General features: G+C 43.5%; 1 protein-coding gene across 9 annotated transcripts in view; it reads left to right on the forward strand.

Annotated features, from left to right (window-relative positions):
• The first annotated feature begins 3,041 nt into the window (after nt 1-3,041).
• TRAF3 (TNF receptor associated factor 3) overlaps nt 3,042-24,246 on the forward strand; it is a 101,192-nt gene continuing 79,987 nt past the window's right edge. For 5 of the 9 annotated variants that reach the window (XM_065593648.1, XM_065593650.1, XM_065593647.1 and 2 more), the window contains exons 1-2: nt 3,387-3,492; nt 3,954-4,018. The gene's annotated coding sequence lies outside the window, so the exon portion shown is untranslated. Of the gene's footprint in view, nt 3,078-3,367; nt 3,493-3,953; nt 4,019-24,246 lie in introns of those variants that run through there. The other 4 variants (XM_065593645.1, XM_065593649.1, XM_042858181.2 and 1 more) reach the window with 4 other exon arrangements.

Raw genomic sequence — 24,246 nt, forward strand, 5'->3', positions numbered from 1 at the left:
CCCCCCGTCTTCACACTCCCCCTCTAAACTCTCTCGTAAAACTTCCCTGTTAGCCACTCCCATCCACTAGCTCCTCTGGTCGCTTAGGAGCTGACTTTTTAAATATAGCACAAAGATCGGGTCAAGCAACTAGTGATGATCTAATCCTTGCCTAACAGGCCACTAGGCTCAGCACACATACAGTCAGCACACGGTCCCACAAACAAACAGACCACATGGTATGTTTCAGGCAAGCAGCAAGCACACCACAAACACACACACTACAGACGACAAACTTACCCCCAGGATGACGTAATCACTCCTCCTTCACCTGGAGACTGGGCTGGCTCCAGGCACCAGCGAAGGAAGCAGGTGCTTGGGGAGGCCAATGGAAAGGCACATCTGGGTCTTTGGCGGCAATTCGGCAGAGGGTCCCTCAGTCCCTCTCTTCCTCTTTGAACTGCCGCCGAAGAGGAAGAGAGAGAGTGAAGGACCCGCCGCCGAATTGCCGCCGAAGAATGGAGCGGCACGATTGAGCTGCTGCTGATCGGCTTTATCTTTTTTTTTTTTTTTTTTCCGCTTTGCCGCTTGGGGCGGCAAAAAAGCTGGAGCCGTCCCTGCCTGGAGAACTCCCTTGCAAAATCCTCCCGTTAGCCACTCCTGTTCGCTAGGACATCTATTTAATGTTCCATCTAATTAATATTTAGCAGGTCTAAATAATGTGTCAAAACCATTGGTGGCTAGCTTACAGCAATTCTGCCACCATTCCTCTCGCTGGAGGGGCAGCACTGTTAGTGAAATAGTGAGACAGTTCTCAGAAAAGTCTAAGGTAGACAAAGGCCACAGAACCTCCTCTCCACGGGCAGAGGAACAGCCAGTGCAGGTGCCCAGGGGGCAAAGTACCTCAGAAGGCCCTGGGAGGTCTGCAAGTTTGTATCATTATTAAGGCTGCAGGTTTTCATTATGTGAAAAGTCACAGATAACATCTATCAGTGACTTTTTTCTGTGTCCATGACACACCCCTCAGGGATGGCTCCTGTGTCCTGTGGGGCTAGGCCTGGCAGCCTGTTCCATGCATTGCAGCCTGAAGTGTAGGGTCACAATGCCCCTCAGGTTTGGCCCACCCGACCATCATATGAGGTTTGGTGGGCCAAACCTGAGTGGCACTGTGACCTTGCACACCATGTTGCAATGCGTGGAGCAAGGTGCCAGGCCTAGCCCTGTGGACACACTAACCACGGAAGCCATCATTGCAGGGTGAGAGCAGGTGCTGGGCTCAGCCCCACTGGACACAGGAGCTGTTGGAGCTGCTGCTGCAGGGTAAGCATGGGGGAGGCTCGCTCTCTAGTTCCCTCTGCACCCCTGAACTGAGTTGGGATGAGGGCAGGGCCAGCGCTACCCATTAGGCAACCTAGGCGGTCACCTAGGACGCTAACATTTTGGCGACTGCGGCAACCAGATCTTCAGCCGCCCCCGTTGTCATCGGTATTTCGGGGGCGGGACCTTCCACCACCTCTGTCGGGGGCGGTATTTCGGGGGTGGGACCTTCTGCCACCTGGGGCAGCAAAAAAGCTGGCGGCGCTCCTGGATTAGGGATGGCACTGCTGTGGGAGGGGGTCCACAATAAAAACCTGCACTGGGCCCCAATTGTCTGTTCCTCCGCCACCCGCCCTCACTTCCTCTCAGTTCAATGCTATGTTTTACTGACGTGACAAACTATACAAAAGTTGTCCATGTGTAAAAGAGAATCTTCTATCTGTAACCAGTAGATTCAGTTCATAAAGCATCTGCCCAGGACAGAGTTTAACATTTTATATTGGGGGTTAAACCCCTTGTGTTTAGTTAACATTATCTACTGCTGATTTAGTAGCAGTTTGCTCTAAATAACGTGATACTATTGCTGCCATCTTTTTCCTTTTTCCCAGTTATGGACCGTCCCCCCCCCCTTTGCTGTTTAATGTGAAGTCTCTTATCATTTCTTATAATTGAGTAAATACATTTCTCATACTTCCTTTTCTTTTGGACACTGGAGTAGAAAATATCTTTCTCTTTCAATCTGTTCTCTGTCACGGTGGTTGCACACTCTTTCTGGGTTTGCACAGCTGTGTGACTCTGTGTTACCTCTAGTTTATCGTGAGAGCAGGTCTTAGTTTTGCACTTTCCACTGCACTGAAGCAATTTGCTAGTTTTGTGTAGAGAACTAGCAGTCTAGCTTGTTTTTATGATCTGTCCTAGTGATTTGTATACTGGTATTTTAGGGGTTTGGTCTAGTCACTCTCTCCTGAAGAAAGAACAGGAGTACTTGTGGCACCTTCTATGCATCCGAAGAAGTGGGCTGTAGTCCACGAAAGCTTATGCTCTAATAAATTTGTTAGTCTCTAAGGTGCCACAAGTACTCCTGTTCTTTTTGCGGATACAGACTAACACGGCTGCTACTCTGAAATCTCTCCTGAAGATCATTCAATTTTGGGTGGGGTTCTTTGGTCCCCATTGGTTAGGAGTTTAGTGCAGCTGAGGATGGAGTGATTTTAGGTAAAAATGGATTGTATTTTCATGTGTGATAATCCATTTCCTTCCTTTCTATGCTCCCTCTTCCCCTTCTAGTCCTCTGCATGATTTTCTCCCTCTTCACATTCCATCTCCTCTTTCCCTCACCCCTTTTCACTTTTTCCCGGGGACATCATTTCTGAGGGGAGGGGAAAATGGGACAGCATCCAGAACTTTATATGTGATTCTATTATATCTTGTAAAGTTGGGGGGGGGGGGGGGAGAGGGAGCAAACTGTGGAAGACATAACTGAGCATCTAGACCTAGGAAAAATCTAAGGGCAGGGACAAAGCAAGGGTTGCGGGTGGGGGCAACTGCACCTCTTGCCCCATAGCCCCGCTTGTCTTGCCCCGGCCTCCTTCAGCCGCTTTCTCCCTGACCGTCTACTCCAGCTCGACTTCTCCAGCCGGGGCGCATGTGCATTTGTGCGGGCTGGAGCAGCCTGCGGGGGGCCCCGCGGCAACGCCGCGCGTTACACCTCCCAGCCGTCCGCCGAGGAGCCCGTGGGTGCGGCGGAGGAGCCGTGTTACCGGCAGCGGCCACACTGCTCGGTACCATCTCTGCGCCTTGCGGGGGCCACCCCGTCCCCCGGCTTGCTGAGGGCTGGGCTGGTGCCGGTGCCAGCCCCCACCAGCTCTCCACTGGCACGGGCCCGGCCAGCCGCCCGGCCGGCCAGCGAGTTCCCCTAGGGGGCGGCGGCATCAGGTGCAGCCGGGGCGGGCCGCAGGCCAGGCCCGGCCCCCTTTCGCCTGCGCGCTAAGGAGCCCGGCTGGAGGGAGCCGCCCCTCGGTGTGCGAGGAGGACTAGAGGCAGAGCAGCGCGCCGTGCCGGGGATTTCCAGCCTGGGCGGGCGGGCGGGAGAGGAAGTGCGGGGCGGGGGGAGCCGGGGCAGAGCACCAGGGACTTTCCAGCCGGGCAGCGGCCGCCTCCGTCGGGCTGCAGTGGGTCCCCCTCACACGCTGGCAGGTAGGGGCAGCGGGGGGCTCTGCGCACCCGCACGGGAAGGGGCTTCAGCGAGCCCGGCGGCAGCGGCGGCTGTCCGGGCTCAGGCTCGTAGCCAGGGGCAGGGCTGCTGCCACCCGCTCCCACTTAGGGACACGCTGCGGCTCGGCTCCGACTCTGGATCTGGCTGCTGGGGGCAAGGCGGCGGCGGCTGCCCAGGGACTGAGACGGGCTTAGGCGGCTGCTGCTGCCTAGCTCATGTGAGGGACACGGCTTCAGCCACCAGCCAGGGACAGACACACCAGACTCAGCCTGTTGCCCAGGATCTGGCGGCGGCGGCTGCTGCTGCTGCCCAGGGATTGATTCAGCCTCAGGCGGCGCCTGCTGCTGCCGCCGGGGCTCATTCGTACTCAGGGCTGCCGCTCAGACCCTGCCCAGACACAGACATACTCCGGGCTGTTGCTTTATTTTCATTTTTTTTTGAGGTGGGGGAGACGTACTTGCAAGGCTAAAACCCGCCTGACATCTCCCTGCCTGGAGGAGCCGATCAGTAAGTGTTCCATGCAAAAAACCCCTTCCACTTGTCGCTCTGCTAGGCGATGTGCTTAAGGGTTCTTGCATGTATTTGATGTGTTGTTTGAATGCAGAAAGCTCTCTCAATTTCTGGCTCTCTCATAGGCAGTGTGGGCGGGCCATATACGCTTTTAAAGGGGCAGTGTCTGTGTGTTTTGAGCTGTTCTTTTCACTTGTGGCAAACGCTTATTTTGCTAACTTTGCCCCTCCAAAGACCGCTTTGCTTTGTTAACCGTGTAGAATTTGGCTGGGGGGGATGAAAACATTATCTAATATCTGCGTTGAGCTGGCTTTTAGCAAACCATTACCATATTGGATGTGTGTGTGTTGCGGGCAAGGCGGGCTTCTCCAGTGAAGGATGTAAAATACATTCAATTTAATGTGGGTTTCACATGTTCCTATTGGGGAATATCCTCTCTCAGTATTTAAGTAGAAATAGCTATCCATACTTACTGCAAAAAGAGCTGTATTTTTGTACTGCATATGTACCAAGGCCATATTTTATAAAATGATCTCCCTAGCTTGAACAAAAACGGCATTAATTTTACATTATTTTAATATTTAGTAAATGTGTGCACTACTTACTGCATAGTGTTTTAATTGTTTCATTTGATAGTGTAGTAGAAAAATAACTGTTGTTTAAAAGTTTATACTGAGTCATTCTTCTGCAGATGAACCTATGACTGACTCATAATCAGAGAACTGCAGTGGCTTGTAAGATAGAAAGGCAAGCCGTTTACATCTGTGATTTATTTTTATCTTCAGATAATATCAAGGGTCTAAATAAACTTCAGAAAAGCAAAAAAAAAAATCATAATTATGTCTACCATTCTAGTGTGCAATCATGTTGTGCCACGCTATTGCTCATGTATGGTTTGGAAGACTATATAGACTCCTATATCTGGCTGCTCAGCATCTATTTGAACAATGTTGTGTCATCTCCTGTGTTTCTATAGTAGTAAGATGTGGGTAGTGCCAAGGATATGCTTTGAAATGTGAGATCTCTTCGGGTCAGTTGTTTCTCTAGATTACAAGATTCAGATAAATCTTGACATATAGTGTATGTTTTAATCAAAAGAAGCTTACTGAATATAGTGTACTATATTTTGTACTATAGATCTCTTATTTAGAGAATGTATTTAGCATTGTTGTGTACTAATCTTAATTCACATTCATACACCAGAAAAAGGTGTTTATTTTTCAGTGTATGCTGTGAATGCATATCAGCAATGCTAAGCCTGTGCACATCATTTATCATAATGCTGCATATTTAGTAAAAATCCATATTTAAAATACTACCGTCTATACACAAGCTGTATTTTAATTACTATATCAAATCTTTTTTCAAACTACAGTATATTTGGACTGACATACAACATTTTATTTGATAAAATGAGCCATTTTTAACTTACAGGAGTCTAAAAGTGTTCAAGCGTTGCAATTTATGTACAGTTCTATTTACAGTTTGGAATGTAAAAATGACAGTGTGTGCATAACACATTTAATGTGTTTACAGAAAGAGGTTCCCAGTTTGAGACAAAATATACCATGTTTCATCCTGAATCTGAGTTTTTATGGTCAGGTTGGGAAACCCCTTATAATACAGGTTGATAATGGAGACACTGACATATCATGAGCTTGGGCAGCACAAGCGGACACCAATACAATGTTGTAAATGGTGTCTTGTTCTTACTTTAAAATGTAAGGTGTGTCACTGAAATGCAACCTGGTTGGAAGCTTCAGTTGGCACTGGATTTAGAACATAGAAAAGCAACCTTACATGTAACAGCAAAGCAGCTAATATGAATTAAAAGTGGGTGTTAAAGGTCTCAGTCCCTGTGGTTTTCTGAAGACCTGAATTTAAGTTTGGTGTTAATATTGGTTTGAAAGACAGAGTTCCAGTGCAAATAGATAGTGGAATAGACCAACAGTTTGGGTTATCTTCATAACAATCTTCTAAGCATCTCTACTATTGTTAATATCTTGAAGTAATATGTAACATTTTACTAGTTCAATTCCTATTGCTGATATCATATCCTTTAGTGTGACTGTTGAGATTCCATAGATGGAAATAGTTGCCTTGGCATTCAAAATGGCTTTGAAATCCTGCTGCATTATATTTTCTTTCTTTTCGTCTGTAGTAATATGTTTAAATGAGGAAAGAGGAGCACCCTTTTAGATAGGGGATTTTTGATCTTCTGCTAATGGATGTGAAAATTGTGATAAAATACAAAAAGCCAAAAATCTTTATTTCACTTACATTATTGTTAAATTACCAGAGAAAATACATCCCTCTCCTCCCCCAGTTTTGGAAACGTGAATTAAACCAATAAAACAGAGGAATGAGATAAGCTGATCCACTGTCCTTATTTGCCCTTTTGTGAATAGATGTTGCAGGGATATCAGGACATTGTGATCTCAAACATCCTATGTGATGCAATAGCCGAATTTCTCAGAGTTTTGTTGATTTATCAGAGCTGCTTAATTCAAGGTCTTGAGTCTTATGATGTCTGAAGACGGCTCACTATACATCAGTTTTGGAGGTCAATATCCCTCTGGATGCTCCTTTTTAAGAATTGCAAGGGTTTGAAATTCTTTTTCATGCTCAGGGATGGGTACTTTTTGAGCTGGGTACCTATGTTTGAAACCTCCTGGCATTTTTTTGGCCTCTGAACTATAGCAACATCTCTGCTATAGTTAAGGTTGAGAATGCCTTTCTATTTTAGAAGTTGATTCTTCTAAGTATTCTAAAATCCATGTTTGCTCATGTTGCTTTTGAAATTTGGTGTGCTTCATGATGATGCGTGTCCAAGGGAGTTGCTAGCCTGCCATGACCAACAGGACCTGAACAGCCCCCAGGCATTGTAGATTTCAACCCAACCCTTGGCAGAAAGCTGAAAGTGTAACGTAGGCAGATTGCAGCAACATGCATTTCTCAAAGCCTTTTTTATTTTGGGGAAATGTAATCTGAGTGCGGCAGAAAATTCAGAAGATGATCAAATTATTTTCAGGAAGAAAATAAATTTATATGCTGGGAGGGGTTGAGGGAGAGGACTTTGGGATTGCAGTGAGGGGAGGGGCATAAATGGAGATGGGTGATAGCATAGGGGAAAGGGTCTGGGGGAGAGGGTGGGGATTAGGCAGCGGGGGAATGGAGGGGTGGGGCACTGAGGCATGACATGAAGGTGGGTGCCAGGTGAGTGGGGAGGATTAGGGGCTGGGGTGCCTATCCTACTTTTTCCCATCCCACGTGCATGCTGCTCTCTGGGAGGTGGGGCACTGACCCTCTGGAGGGGTTTCTCAACCTCTCTCCCTGTCCCCCATGTGGGAGCTCAGATCTTGGTGGGTCCTGCCCCAGGGGTTTCTGAGCCCCTCTCTCTTTTTCTCTCCCATGTGAGAGCTGGGATATGGAAGGCTGAGCCTCTCTCCCAGATCCCTCATATGGGCTGGGATCTGGGAAAGCCCCGCCCTTTTGGGTGGCAGTTGAGAACAAGCATTCTGGTAGCATGAACCAAGAACACACTGCTGAGTTCAGAACCGGCGGTGGGGTGAGAACACTGCCTAAAATGAATGGAGCAGTTCTCAGGTCTTAGAGCTGTTGTTTCAGGCTGTATTCATCTCAACTGAATGAGAACACCCCAGTGAGAATGAGATGAATGGGCAACTTCACATGTCTCTGTGCCTCAGTTTCCTCCTTTATACAGTGGGAATAATGATGCTTCCTTCCTTGGTGTACGGTACTTTGAGATCTGCTGATGAAGTGCTATGTAAAAGGTAGGTATTATAAATCATTACTTGGCTACAGTAGCATCTCAGCTGCAACCCTACATAACTACAATTGTCTAAATGACCACCGTCTCCTACCAAAAACATTTCATTTAAAAAAAACTAAGAAATTAACTGACAAAAAAACTTGTTAAGGTTGCCTGGTGGTATCTCATGCTCTTCTAGAATGCTGAGTTCTGCAAAACTCATCCTTAACTCTGAAGCTTTTTGTCAGTGAATATGGATAAAGAAGACCAAGAAGGGAGATGGGGAAAAATGGGGATGTCAAGAGGAGAGAGAGAGAGAGAGAGAGAGAACGCAAACGTTGGAGGGTGAGAGAGAAGCCAAGAGAGAAAACTAATAAGGGAAAGTGAAGGGGGTAGAAAGAAAGGTGGAGAGAGGAAATGGGGAGAAGGAGTAGCAGAAAGAGATTGACTACAAGTAATGAAGGAGGGGACCCACAAAACAGGAAGGTGGTGTTGGCGGGGAGGGGAGGAAAAACATGGGGAAAAAGAGGAAGAGTAGAAAAGAAAACAGAAGGGAGAAAAAAACTGAAATGGAAGATAGTATAAACAGAAGACAGAGGGAGACAAGAAAATAGAAACGGGAAAACAAAGGCAAGAAAAGACATCTCATTACTGAGTCTGTTAATTTTTGTTTCTAAGTTCCTCAGTGCATTTGTATTTTTCTGGGAATGCATTCCACTGTACTGTCAACTTGGACAGATGTGGAGGGGAGCACTGATGGTAGAATATTTTAGCATTTGTGACTTGAGTTGAATTGCTGCTTATTGTTGGATTTGTAACTAGGTTAGCAGGGCAAGTATCTCTTCATTTATATACTACAACAGTAGGACCTTAATCCTCTCCAATCGCTCCCCCCACCCCCAAAATGGTAAGCCTTAGATTTCCATGCTGTTGCTCTTGCCTGCTGCTATACACTGTGTGCATGTGCAGTAAAAAATGTACATTTACTAGAATCCTGTGCTCTGAAGCATAAGGATGGGAAGGAAATAATAATATGGGAAGAAATATAGTGAGTGGCAGCAAAGGAAAGGCAAATCTTTAACATGTTTCTGGAGACCAACATTTTATATGGGAGGTATATAATTAATTTCCTCCCTTATACTGTGTCCCTGGGACATCTTTCGTGCTTTATTCTGTAACATTCATTTTTACAGACCACCATACCACAAGGCTTAAAATCATAGAAATGTAGGGCTGGAAGGGATGTCGAGAGGTCATTGAGTTCAGCCCTCTACACTAAGCCAGGACCAAGTAAACCTAATCCATCCCTGACAGGTGTTTGTCCAACCTGTTCTTAAAAACCTCCAATGACCAGGGTTGCACAACCTCCCTTGGAAGCCTGTTCCAGAGCTTAACTACCTTTATAGTTAGAAAGTTTTTCCTAATATCTATCCTAAATCTCTCTTGCTGCAGATTACTTCTTGTCCTGTGTTCAGTGGACCTGGAGGAAATTGATCACCATTCTCTTTATAACAGCTCTTAACATATTTGAAGACTGTTATCCATCCCCTGCCCCTTTTTCTTTTCTCAAGACTAAACATGCCCAGTTTTTTAACCTTTCTTCATAGGTCAGGTTTTCTAAACTTTTTATCACTTTTGTTGCTCTCCTCTGGACTCTCTCATTTGTTCACATCTTAAAGTGGGGTGCCCAGAGCTGGACACAGTACTCCAGCACTGTTGAGACCTCAGCTAAACGGATCAGTGCAATTACCTCCTGTGTCTTACATACAACACTCCTGATAGTACACCCCAGAATATTAACCACATTCAATTTGTAATCCACTATAACCCCCAGATCCTTTTCAGCAGTACTGGTGCCTAGCCATTTTCTATTTGTGCATTTGATTTTTTTTGTCCTAAGTATAATACTTGGCACTTGTCTTTAATGAATTTCATCTTGTTTATGTCAGAGTAGTTCTTCAATTTGTCCAAGTTGTTTTGAATTCTAATCCTGTCCTCCACAATGCTTGCAAACTCTTCCAGTTTGGTGTCATTCTCAAATTTTATAACTGTACTCTCTACTCCTTTATCCAAGTCATTAATGAAGCTCCTATTTAAGTTAGAATTATAACTTTAGTGTAATGTTTTTGTAGTTAATATAAGATCATTTAAGAAACAGATTTCTTTATAATGTATTGGGATAATAGATCCTTTAGACCATGTGCAATGCGAACAAAACTTTGATGAGCCTGTGATATAATGTATGAATTCTAAAGTGAAATGGATCCATTGACGAATAATCTGCACACAAGGTGCTCCAGAGCAAATACTCATGAATGCAAGCTTTATGGTTCTTTTCATTGCTATGGTGAAGGCTATACTGAGACTTCTTGTCATAACCATACAAGTTCAACATTCAGAATCATATTGAATGTGTCTCTCTTCATAGTATCTTCATTAATAAGAAAAGCAAAGCATAGTGAATACTGTAAGAAAAGTAGGACATGACCAGTAGATGTTTTTAAAACTTAACATTGTTATTCTCAAGCATGTTCTTAGGCATTTAGCAAAATAGTTGCTTTGCTTTGTTCTGTCTTAACTAACATATTGTAGGCACTACCATAATACAAATACATTCTTCCATGCTGCCACTTTATGCTTACAATGATTTCCTAGTTAGCATACACAGAACTCCTTGATAATCCATCATGAGAGAAAGGATGATCTAGTTGTTAGGGCGCTAGCCTAAAAACCTGGGAGACCAGGATTCGATTTCTTGCTCCGTTAGACCTCTGTGTGATCTTGGGCAAGTCATTTAGGCCTAAACTACACTTAACATTTAGGTCCACGTAGCTACGGCACGATGGGGGTGTGAAAAATCCACATGCCTGAGAGCTGTAGCAATGCTGACCTAACCCCAGGGTAGACTCAGCTAGGTTATTAAAAATAAATAAATAAATAAAAATGCTTCTGTTGACCTAGCTTCCGTTCCTCGGGGAGGAGCTGTTCTTACATCGATGGAAAAACCCTTCGGTCACTGCAGGCTGTGTCCACGTTACGGGGTTATGCCGACATAGCTACAGTGCTGTAGCTATGTCTCTATAGTCCCCATAGTATATATGTGGCCTGAGTGTCTGTACTTCAGTTCCCCATCTGTAAAATGGGAATAATAGAACCTCTACTTCACAGAGGTGTAGTGAGGATAAATATGTTGAAGATGTGCAAGGTGCTCTGATAATATTGCGGCCATCTAAATGCCTTAGATAGATACGTGCATAGAGCTGCTTTGTTATTCATTCAGTTTATAGTAACCTCCTGCCACGCTTTGTCTATGGTACTATGCCAGACTGTGCCTTTAAATGGTAAGCCCTCTGGGGCAGGAAACCTGTTGTTTGTCACAGTTCTCTTGTTGTTCTTTACAGTGTATATGCAGTGCTATATAAACAATATGTAACTGCTTGTATAATATAATATATGTCAAAATGCTATCTGTTTTGGCTCTTAAACTGTGATTTTCAACTTGTTTTCTGTTTTGGACTTCGAGTGATAATAAATTTCCATCATCCATAACAAAACAAAATTTCCTAAAATCAATTTCAACACCCCCGCCCCCTAAAAGTTGGCAGCATGAAGGGCCTTGGTTTTATACATGCAGTCATTTGCGGGAGGAAATGGGTAATTAAGAATGCAATTATATATGATACAATGAATATTTTAATCATAGAAATTGGGTGCACCCTGTACCAAATAGTGACCCTCTGAAAACTTAGTCCTGCAGAATCTTTTCTGTTCCCTGCCATTGCAGGAGTTTCCCATATGGTAGGTTCTCTTTAATGAAGGGATTTCTTAGACAAAGTTCTACAGCCTAATAGACCTCATCGTTGGGATTTTTTTCTTTTAATCCTATGTTTTCTTACATTTCATTGGGTTATTATTCTCCCTTGGACCATCCTAAATAACTTCTCTCTGGTGTAATTGTTCATGCTTTTCAGAAAAATGTCATTGCATCTCCCTTAATTGTAATTTGGCCAAGCAGTATAAGGTACATCCAATTTCTCATGTTGGTTCCTATACCCTTTAAAGCAATGTTTGCAGCCTTTTCTATGAATTTCTGCCAATCAGTCAACATCTCTTTGGTTTTGAGATAAGAGTTGAAATGTGGTGTTGTAAGAGTAGTCAGTCTCATCTTTGCTGTCTGTACTACAGTACTTTGGATTGTTCTTTTCTGTCTAGTTGCATGGATATCGAATTAGCTGTTCTTATCCAACATTACCCATTTGGTGTCTCTTGGCCTCACTGCTCTCTAAGTGTCTCCCTTCCATTTAATTTCTGTATATTGGCTTATTTCCCCCCTCAGATATGCTTGCTTTTCTAGGATTATACTCATTTATGTACCACCTGCTGATATTTCTAACCTCTAAATCCATTTTTCTCTAACCTCACTGGTATTCACAGTGGCTACTTATTTACTATCATTTTCAAAGTTAATTAACATACTCTGCTCTAGTCTCTTCTAGATCATTAAACATTTAACTACAGTGTGAATCCAACATCAGTCCCTACTCACTCCTTGGACATTGCTCTCTAAATATTGTACACTTGCTGTCTTTCCCTCACACACCCTTTCTTTTCTCTTTCTCTTCTTTGATGCTTATCCCAGCATCCTTAATAGAGGAGCATTGTGCCTTTATTATGCCTGCTTTGGTTGAAATTGATTAGGGTTGCCAACACTAGTCTCAGTAGGTACCAAGAGCAAGGGTGGCTTTACCTGGGGTCCATGGGTGGAATTGCACCTGCAGAAATCAGGCCAGCTCAAGTCAAACTGAGTGGCACAACAACCTGGCGAACAGGGTCACAATGCCACTCGCTCAAATTTAGCCCGGCCATCCCTCCATCATGAGGTGTGCATGTATGTGATTGAGTGTGAATGGAGAGGTGGTTAGGCCAAATTTGAGTGATTGATATTGTGGTCTGGCGCTCGCTGTTGCAGCGACAATCAGGCTTTGTGCCTGCCGTTGATTGGTCTCTTGCCCTGACAGTCCGATCTGCACTGAGGCAGGAGTGGGGTGGGGGGGGGCGCTCCCACTGCAAAGGGGCTGGAGCTCAGGGAGAGGCAGGACTAGGTGTGGCCCCCTGGATGCACACAGGGTAGAACCCCCACATCCCCACAGGAAGAACAGCACATCCCATGGCCATGGGCTGCTCCCAGCCCTGCAGGGAGGGCAGTGACCCCCCCCCCCCCCGGGCCTGGGCCCTCTCTGACACCTCCTTCCCCATTACTTCCCCTGCCCCCTGTGTCCACACCCATTGAATTGGAAGGCTACATTTGCCCCTGCCTAAGAATAAAGAGCTTGACTACAGGATTGCAAAATACTCTTTTTCTCAAGCTGACAGCACTTGGGTGTTAATTCAGGGGTGTAAAGATGTAGTCACCTACTTGCCATAGCCTTCACCTAGTTATCATCTAACTCGCATGTCTCTCTCTAGTAGTCTCTGAATTATTGCTGCAATAATATCTCAACAGTTTAGTGTTTTTTGCACATCTCTTTAAGTCAAAGAATATCCACAGTGATTCGTGTGAAGGTAGTTGTCTTTCCATTGGTTTCTGTGTCAGTTGGATCATGCTTCACCTATATAGAGAACCTGGTTTTGCTAAACTTCAGACAGTTCCATATGATTAATGAAAAACTGGATATTTTTATCAAAGGAATGGATTTAAAATGGAAATACCAATAGACCCTTTTCTGTTATTCTCATAGTGGATGTTGCTACAATGCTGCCGTTACTATTTAGCAGTTCCTTTTATCTGTTCTACATGGACACATTATGAGGTATTTTGAATTTTTCTTTTGGAACATATGTAGAAGAATGCCCTGGGCAATCTCTGTGATAAACTCTCTTTATTTTCCCAATCAGCTTCTTTAGTAAATCATACATGGGGATTTATGTCAACTGTTCTTTGATCTCAGGGATCTGGGACTATAAACTACCTCTGTCTGGACTTTTCCTTTTTCCAAATGCATGAAACCTTCACTTTCATTTTGAAAAGCACAATGGAATTTATGTATTTCACTTCCAGTATTTCACATGAGGATGTTTAAGGTAGTTTCTGGGGCTTTAATTCATTTTGTGGGCTTGAGTGGCCAAAGTTTGTTTGTTCTTCTAAATACACATACCATGTTCTTGCTGGTTTCCCTGAAGGGTTTCTCTAAAATGATTAGACGAAGAGGAGTAAGTACTCTGGGGTGTGTGTGTACCTGCACATGCATGTGCGCACAACTATACGCGTACATAACCTGAGGTTATTCTGCAGTCATTTGCAGGACTGTATATGATCTAATTTTTATAAGCACTCTGAAGTATGTTGGTTGACTGTATTGAGAGCAAACCAGGTAAATATACTGTTTATGGTACAGTACTAATCGGGCTTGGTTGCCATTGTGCTAGGTACTGTATACAAAATAGCAGGACAATTCCTGCCCCAAAGATCTTACTGTCTCAAGTGCCAGTCCTTACGCTTGTGTGTGACTCCAGTCACATGAGTGTGTTCAGTGGGATAGGACTCGTGTGATTAAAATTAAGCATGTGCTTAAATGTCTGTAGGATCAGGCTTAAATTTGTCACAACAATGGATGTAAAATGATAGGAAGGAGCAGGGGAGGTAGTATGAGTGGGAAAAGCAATGTGGAAAATGTATGTATGTAGGTTACACAATTATATGGCTTCAAACCAGGCTTGTTTGTGGTATAAGATAAAAACATGTAAAGAAGATAGCGGACAGTGACTTCCAATAGTTATCTTGCCATATGTTGCACTGCTGTTCTTGAGAGCTTGTGTGCTGCTATTTACCTTATCTGGTACCTACTGTAGCAGGCAGGGCCGGCTCCAGGGTTTTTGTCGCCTCAAGTGGCAAAAAAAAAGAGAAGAAGCCGCGATCGCGATCTGCTGCGGCAATTCGGCAGGAGGTCCTTCACTCTGAGCCGGAGTGAGGGACCGTCTGCCGAATTGCCGCCATATAGCTGGACGTGCTGCCTCTCTCCAAAGGGGCCGTCCCAAGCACCTGCTTGGCAAGCTGGTGCCTGGAGCCGGCCCTGGTAGCAGGAGAGCAAATTTAAGTTATATGTTTTGTTAAACTTTCTATTTTAAGTGAATATAAGATAATGGTTAGTGACCTGTATTGCCATGGATAAGATCCAGGTTTCTGGATCCTCTGTTCCTACCTGGGATTTATTACAGTTTAGAGGTACTTGGACTTCAGTCAGAGGTATGAATGCCCCTCTCTGGTTGCTTGTGAAGAAGGGAGTAAGCAGACTTCAAGCAACTTAAGTTTGCTGTTCTTTTAAATTTGGCTTTTCTACATTTAAAACTTAAGAAAGCAGTTCCAGCTAAAGCCTCATTATTCATCTTTCATGCAAATAAATCCGCACATGAATGTAGTGTTCATGAACTATCCATAGAGAAATGTAGAATACAATCTACCATGTAGAAATAGCCTGCCTTTATTAAAGAAAGATTAGCAGCAAGACACGGTGTATTGAATCAGTTCTATAGAATGTTATCCGTTGCTGGTGCCTTTGCATAAATACATTGTTACATACAGGAAAAAAAAATTGGTGAGCTCTCCATTAGATGGTGCTGCTGGGATTAAAATATTTGCACAAGTGAATGGAAATGGGCCACTTCCTGTGACTTTATTGGTATGTATTATAGACGATGGCATTTTTATGACGTACTCTACTTTTATTTATTAAATAGTTTTCATAGGTTGGCAGACATGCAAGGATTTTTGTGTTACATTTGGAGAAAATCTTTAAAAAATGAATAGGTCAGATATTAAACAGCCAGAGTTTTTAGGAGAAATAGTAAATCAGCTGTTTCACACATGGGTGATCTTAGGTCTTAGCAGCTATAGCTAGGGTCCTACCAAATTCACAATCCATTTTGGTGAATTTCACGGTCATAGGATTTTAAAAATAATAAATTTCATGATTTCAGCTATTTAAATCTGAAATTTCACGGTGTTGTAATTGTAGTGGTCCTGACCCAAATAGGACTGGTGTGTGTGTGTGTGGCGGGGGATAGGGTTGTGGTACTGCCACCCTTCTGCACTGCTGCTGGCAATGCGCTGCCTTCAGAGCTGGACAGCTGGCCAACAGCTACCGCTTTCTAGCCGCCCAGCCCTGAAGGCAGTGCAGAAGTAAGGGTGGCAATACCACGACCCTCCCTAAAATAATCTTGTGACCTCCCTGCAACTTCCTTTTGGGTCAGGACCCCCAATTTGAGAAACACTAGTCTCCCCTGTGAAATATGTATAGTACAAGGTAAAAGCACACAGAAGACCAGATTTCACGATCCGTGATGCGTTTTTCATAGCCGTGAAGTTGGTAGGGCCCTAGCTATAGCTCTTATCTAAATTAATGATTTGGTGTGTTACTTGGTACAGTGCTACCATGAACTTGGAAGAAGTATTGCAACATTGGAGGAGTCTGCTGTGGAAAAATCCTTGATTGACCATTACCTAAGGGCATTTAATCTAGTTTATCTAAATATTTAATACCCCATTAATGAGCCCCTGTCTAGACTAGGGGAAAAAAGGCATATTTTTTAAAAAAGTGTTGCCTCATTTGTTTTAACTTGCATTTTTTAAATACCACTTACCATCTAGTGTAGGCTAGGTCTAATACATTTTAAAAACATATAACTGACCCCTAGAGTGGACTGTAAAAACCTAAAACTTTTAAAAACACTTTTTGTCTATGCTAGCTGCTTTGATGCTCAAAAATATATTAATACATATTAGGAATACATTTGCTAAACACCCCTGATTTTCCAAGTCTACACATGAGCGGCTCTCTGTGTCCGAAGACAGCAAGATGGAAGTGTCTGACTAGAAGCTTCCTGGAATATTCCTAACCCATAGAGGCCCTGTTTAGAAGAGGGGGGAAAAAGGTGTTTTTAAAAGTGTTTGTGTAGGAAGAAAGGATATGGTTAGATGAGGGATAACTAACCATGATCTTTACCACAGTGCAGACATTAACTGCACTGTGGTAACTTGAAATAATCATTGAAATGGTTATAGAATTTGTCTGTTTCGTAAATGGCTTACCAACTCCCATTTTTTGGTAAACAAAAGTTTCAATGACTTCAGATAAATTTGGATGAAGTTCTGAAAGAGAGGAGTTGTTTAAAATCATATTGTCTAACTATTTTAAAAAAGCACCTTTTCCCCTTGTTTGTAGCATATAGCATGTTTGGAGAGAGGTCTTGTGAAAGTGAGCTGAGAATATGACCGATGGAACCCTGGATTCAGCACCAAATGAGGACATCTCCTTGGAAGTCAAATCCAGAGGCTGCATCAGTTGGCTGGTCTGCTAAAGTCTGTTTGTTGTACAGGAGTGGGTGGGTGAGATTCTGTGTCCTGCAATGTACAGGAGGTCAGAGTAGGTGATCACAATGGTACCTTCTGACTGTAAAGGATATGAGTCTGCGGTTTAACCAATGGCTTTAGCGGACAAAACTTTCTGCTTAGCTGGAAATCTCTCAGCTCTTCTATTGAATTTACCAGCAATAAAGCGGGGCAGTTTCACTACGTTTAACCAGAACTCTCAGGTGACAAATTGGTTAGAAGAACTCACCAAAATTTGCTGCAGAACTAGTTTCATCTTTGATTTCACAAAGATATGTTGCTTGCAGAATAATCAGATTGAGAATTATTGAGAGACTATCCTTGTGGATGACTTTTTTCCCCTCCCTCCATATTGGTATGGGCACAACACATGCAGTAAGTAAAATGATCAGCCCTCTTGGGAGTGGTAGCCATTTTGTTATGGCTATTGAGTAGTGTGACAAAGTCAGGCCGGACGGCTGCAAGATGGTCCTGGAAGGCCGATATATTAGCCCTAGAACGTTAAAGGCCCTTTTTCCTACAAGTTGAGAAGGGGTTACCTCAGGTCCATTAGGGACACCTGAATCCAAGTAAGGGCTGCCTGAGGCCTTTAAAAACCCCTTCTCTGGGGAGAGCAAGAGAAAGCGAGAGAGAAAGTCAAGCTGCTGCTAGGCTAAAGGCAGCAGGGAAATAGGCTGTTCCAGGCTGGGAGGCTGTGCTCCTTCCCATAGGGGAAACAGGCAAATCTGAGTGCCTGCTAGGGGAAGGACTGACTCCCCAGGGCAACCAACCGGATAACACCTTGCCCCAGGGAGGGCGGCAGCGAAAGGTACCCCCCTGGGTTTTTTGTTTGAGACTGTTTCCTTTTTGTTTGGTGGAGGATCACCCCTTAGGCCGACCCTCAGGCCTACCCTGAAAATACAACCAAGGGAGTACAGAAGGGGGAAGGCAAACTTGGAAGCTTGGAAAAGGGGAGACTAAGGGGGGATATGATAGAGGGATATAAAATCATGAGTGATGTGGAGAAAGTGAATAAGGAAAAGTTATTTACTTGTTCCCATAATATAAGAACTGGAGGTCACCAAATGAAATTAATGGGCAGCAGGTTTAAAGCAAATAAAAGGAAGTTCTTCACACAGCGCACAGTCAACCTGTGGAACTCCTTGCCTGAGGAAGTTGCGAAGGCTAGGACTATAACAGGGTTTAAAAGAGAACTAGATAAATTCATGGAGGTTAAGTCCATTAATTGCTATTAGCCAGGATGGGTAAGGAATGGTGTCCCTAGCCTCTGTTTGTCAGAGAGTGGAGATGGATGGCAGGAGAGAGATCACTTGATCATTAGGTTCACTCCCTCTGGGGCACCTGGTATTGGCCACTTTCGGCAGACAGGATACTGGGCTGGATGGACCTTTGGTCTGACCCAGTATGGCAATTCTTATGTTCTTAAACCCTGCCTGAGTGGGGTTGATTACCCCAGGCCCACCATCGCTGGTGGGGGAAACGCTAAGTCTGGTGAGAGAAAAGAGGTGCCTGCCACAGTAGGAAGGAGAGGGAGATTACTCAGGTAAAACCAATGGGGTTACTGATTTGTCAATATTCTCCAGAGAGAATTACCTCCTACTTCTAGAACCATAGTTATCCAGCAGATATTCAGATATTGATGCAAACAATCTCTTACACTGTTCCCTGATGTCTAATTTTCCATTCTTGAGTAGACTAATTGAGACGCTAGCAAAAAGCCATGTACATCTGACTTCCAGTATCCTGTACCTTTCCCAACCTACTTTAGAGTGGGAATATGGAATTGAAACAGCGGTAGCATTGGTGGAGGACCACCTCCCAGACATGGACAGTTGTTTGTTCATCCTCATCCTTGATTATGAGGTGCTGCAGGTTCTCCTCTGAGACCTAGCAGACCAAGCATTGGCAAGGTACTGGGATCATTCTTTTCCTTCCTCACAAACTTGTGCCCAAAGGACTGTGGAAGTGCTGTTGCCTGTTGTTCTCAGATATCGCCTATGATATTTCATGAGCTTTCATTCTCTCCCTCATTCTATTCACCTCTACATAAGCCCCTGAGGGGATTAAAGGCCAACAATATGCTGACAACACCCAGCTGTGTGTGAACTTGCCATTCCTCAGCTATCTGAGTTTGAATTCCTTAGTGAGGTCGACTCTTGGATAACCACACGATGGAAGTGATGCTAGTGGGAGGAGGGAAATATTTAGGCCAGGTCTATACAAAAAAGTTAGGTCAACCCAGCTTTGTCGCTCAGGGGGTTGAAAAATCCACACCCCTAAGCTATGTAGGTAAGCCAGCCTAACCTCCAGTGTAGGCAGCTGTAGGCTGGTGGAAGAATTCTTCCAACCTTCTGCCTCTCATGTAAATTAATTAATAGCAGTGATGGGAGAACCCTTCCCGTCTCTGTAGCGAATGTCCACACTGCAGTGCTTCTAGTGAAGACCTAGCCTTAGAAGTAAGCAACATATTATCACCTTGCATTGCAAGCACTGATCGTAATGTTGTCAAAGTGGTGGTGGGAGGGTGGAAGGAGGTAGTGCTGCTTGACTCCCTGTTGTTGCTAGATACCCAAATAATAACAGTAGCAAAACCCACCCTTTTTCTCTCACCAGGGGACTATTTCCCATCCTGACAGACTGAGGCTTGGCCATATCATTTGTAGCCTCTAGGATTTATCGCTGCACTGCACTAGACTTGGCGTTTCATCAACATTTTGCCAAGTGGTGCAATAGTTCAGACTTCTGATCAAAATGGCAATGAAAGTACATCGCCCTGGTGCCCCAGCTCGCTGGCCACCTGTCGAATACTGACCTTGAACTTCAGAGCTCAATGTGTTGAGGTCTGGGCTACCTATAAGACAGTCCCTTGCTCCAAAATGAAGACCAGGTATAACACCTGTGAGTCACAGTTGCAAGGCAAGCTGCACTTCTGTCTCCTTCCTGGTCTCTTTCAGTGCAAGTGTCAGATGTAGTGCTTTTGCCTATACTGGGGTGGAATTCTGCAATTCTCTCCTCTTAGACTGGACCCTAAGCTACAATACCCAGTGTATATCAATTGGGCTTACACAGCAAGTCCATCTGGGTTCGGCACCTGTGGTTCTTCTCTTTGAGAGTCTGTGACCAGACATGCACATAGCGTTCTTGAAACCAAAGTATTATTTATTTGAACAAAGCATTTAGAGAAAAGGATCTTAAAACACCTTAGGTTTACTATGTCCCAATGGTAAGTTAAGCAGACCTAACTCCTTCATACATCCCCAGTGGGTGCCTGTGTTTTAATGTGGCCCCTCCTGAACAGCTCCCCCTCCTCTTGAGAGACTCTTTTTAAACTGCTATCATCCTTTTGATCTTCTGGTTCCCAAGCCTTTTGCTGCAATGACATTGTCTCTTTACAACCCTCAAGTGTTTGTCCAGAACTGGTTTGTCTTGCAACATTCTGTTTCCTTCCGGTTTGATTTCCTTATATACTATTATATTATTGCTGTTATACTAAACCAGGATGTTCATAGTATAAACATTGCAATAACCAGGTCAACATATCATACTCAAATTATTACAGAGCAGCTCCACTGCCATCACACTAAGATCCTCAGGAATGATGGAGTTTTCAGTAACTGGAATAAGATTACTTTGAGCTGGAGACAGACATTTCAGTGGTTGGCCCCGACTATCGAACTCCCTTCCACCAAAGGTAAGAATGAACGTAAGCCTGGGTGCTTTCAGACAGTATGTAAGGTTCATCAGTCATAGACCTTGTCTGCACTAAAGAGAAAAGTCAATCTAAGCTACGCAATTTGAGTTACGTGAATAACGTAACTCAAATCGATGTAGCTTAGAGCTACTTACTACGGGGTCCACACTTCGCGATGTTGATAGGAGATGCTCTCCCGTCGCCTCCCCTTACTCTTCACGGTCAGGTGGAGTACAGGCGTTGATGGGAGACTGATCAGCGGTCAATTTAGCGGGTCTTCACTAGACCCACTAAATCGACCACTGATGCATCGATTGCCGCAGCATCAATCCTCCGGTAAGTGTAGACAAGCCCATAGTTTCCCATAAAGGTGACAATTGTGAATTAAAAAAACAAATCAAAATCTCTTCTTTTGTTTTTGGAAATTGATGGGAGAGAGAATCTACATCAGACTGATCACCCATTTGGATTTATGGACATTTGTAAGACTGTTCACATGCTACCAGTAATGATAATTCATAAGTTAATGCTTGGTGCATTGAGAGGAGAGCAGACCCTGGAATTTGACATGTCTAATGGTGGAAATTCCTGTGTCAGAAATTGTAGCACCCCACTCTCAGATATGCACATTTAAGTCCATGATTCTTTGAGGTGAAGAGGAAGATTTCACACAAATACAATGAATTCTGATGCTTATTTAAGCCACAGAGGCTCCAAGAACGTCTCCAGCTCCATTACCCAAAAGCCTAAATGTAGGACTAGATGTGAGCTATCTGGGAATTATGATAGGCTAGTAGGCAGCTCCAGGCTCTCATCTGTGGCATGGAGGCTTTTTTCCATTATCTTACTCAGTCCACAAGCACAGTGTGCATCTGGATGCTAAAAGAGGGTGGGGGAGCCTTTCTGCTAGAAGAAAAGGGAATTTTTCTTTCTCCTCGTTACACACGCACCCCAGAGAATTAGATCGAGTGGGTGTCTCTGCTACTATGCTCCTTCCTTAGCCTCTGGCTTGGATTGGTCTACACCAGTGAATAGCATCTCTGTTGGAGTCTGATAGCTTTCCCAAGCAGCAGAAGAGTGAAGCTGATCTGATCCTTGTCAGTTTCACTGCGGCCCAGGCTTCTGAATAGCATCAGATCAGATTGGTGTGCTAATTTTCAAATATTATGTTACCTGCTGTTATATTAATAGCACTAATTGCCCAAACTTCTTAATTTTTCTTTTTGAAGACTAATTTAAAATAGAGCTCAGTATTTCAGCCATTTTTGACTCTGCATGAATTCCTTCCATTTTATCACAGACCTACTTTTTTCTAGTATTCTTTTCTCCTTTTCATTTCCTACTCATTGTGGTGGGTTACTACTTCATCAAGGCCCTGTCATGGACTTAGTGGAACTACTGTATTATTAGGCAAGAGCTACTGGTAGTCATGAAATCTGTGAAACACTTAAACCCTGCTTGTGTGAGTGAAAGTCGCTTATATGGACTGACGATGTTTTACTACAGTATCTCAGATGGTTCAGATCTTTGCAAGACCATCTTGCCAAGTGGGTGAATAAATGGTGCAAGTATGATTTCTGACATTGACCAGGGAAGATCTGTGCTCATCCACGTGGGTTGAGGTGCAGCTCTTGCCAGTGGCAAGTGGAAAATCCAAGGCAGCCCACAAATCCAATATCCTATTGGCTGCAGTATTTCAAAAGGAGTGCAACATGCTGGTTCAGAGAAAAGAATAGGCCATTAGCTCCTTGGGTTGATGAAGAGTTACTACCTTCAATGAGCAAATGGAGGCACAGTGAGACATTTTAGAACTAAGAGGAAGTGTGCTTTATTGCAGGTGGTAATCTAGATGGGATGGAGAGAGATGGTAACTGATTATTCCCAGAGGATAGTGGAACGCTCTGACACAATCTGCCTGTTACACAACTGTTAGTCATTTTGGGGTGTCAAAGGCCATAAAACAGTTTTAAAAAAAAGATTCTTTTGGCCCTGATACCAGAGGGATGTTATATTCTGGAGGTGCTACTGTGATTCCTCAACCAGGAGTGGTCCGTGGTTTCAGTCCTAAACCCCACTGCTGTGATAGAATGCTGATGCTTCCATGAAATGGATGATTGTAAGCATTTTTGGATTACTTCCAGCTGCAGAACCAGGTTGTGTGTGCGTGCGAGTGGTTTTTGTTGTTTTTAAAGGGCATAGACTGTTTTACAAATGGCCAGGTTGATGCTCTTCCAGAGTGGAGGAGGCTCTCACTTGAAGGATCTCTTAATAGATTTAGGATTTTTATCAGAAATCGGCAGTGACCATTGAAGAAATTGAGCCAAAGATGTCTTTTTAGCTATGGTGCTGCAGTAATCCTTCATACAAATATAATTCATGTACATAGGAGTATTGGCTTTCATTGAAAAAAGTGAAGTAGTTCAACCCACAGAGGTAAAAAAATTCTCGTGTAGAGCTGTGTTAACGTGCAACACGGTTAGGTAAGAACATCAGGGTAAATAAGCTTTTTTTTAAAGGGGATGTGGTGGCAGGAGTAAGAGGCAGCATGAACTTCACTAGGCCCTACAGTACCACGTGAGCTGCAGAATGTAGTCCAAATAGCGGGAGATTAGGGTGACAGGATAGGTTTAACTCTGTTTTCTTGAAATTGTGAGTGGAACCTTCTGTATATGTGTATGTTAATGCTTTAAAATGGTGGCAGCATTGTATTTCATTCTTCAGTATTAAAATAATGTTGGCCTATGTGCTTTTGAAACTCTGCATAATAGAGTGTAGTTTCATGTTGAAACTTGACCCGATTAAAAAAAATTTTAGGTTTAATTTTAAAGTTGGTTTGATTTAAGGTTCACTGCTTGAGAATTAGTGACCCACAACATTGAGACAAAATGTATCTTCATTTCCTAGAGCTGCTTTAAAGAAAATTAATCCAAATGAGCTCAGTGCACAGTAAAAATAAGTATTTGTTTTAGTGGAATAATTAAAATGTACGCTGTATTCTTAACCATCAGTATTCCTAAATTCCTATATTTGTAGCAGAAGAAGGTGACATGAGACATATTTTCACCTGGGCAAGATTCCTGTAAAATGGGGTTGCGTGTGAGCACTGAAATAAGAACATATCTTCCATTAGGTTTTATTTTTTCAGTTGTCTACTGCTAACTATAATTCTAAGGTGATAGTCAACCATCTAAAAGAAATGAGGACTGACTGTGTAATTGTTTGTCTTATTTAGTTTGAGCTAACTGTTTTTTTCTCTAACTATGTATTACTTTTTTTTTTTTTTTTTTTTTTTTTTTGGCTGAAGAAAAGAAATACCCCGTTCAATCTTTTACCAACTGTCTGTCGGGATTCATGGCTCTTTTCTTTGCTGTTTCTTT

This window comes from Chrysemys picta, chromosome 4, assembly GCF_011386835.1.
Source record: "Chrysemys picta bellii isolate R12L10 chromosome 4, ASM1138683v2, whole genome shotgun sequence".
NCBI lineage: Eukaryota > Metazoa > Chordata > Testudines > Emydidae > Chrysemys > Chrysemys picta.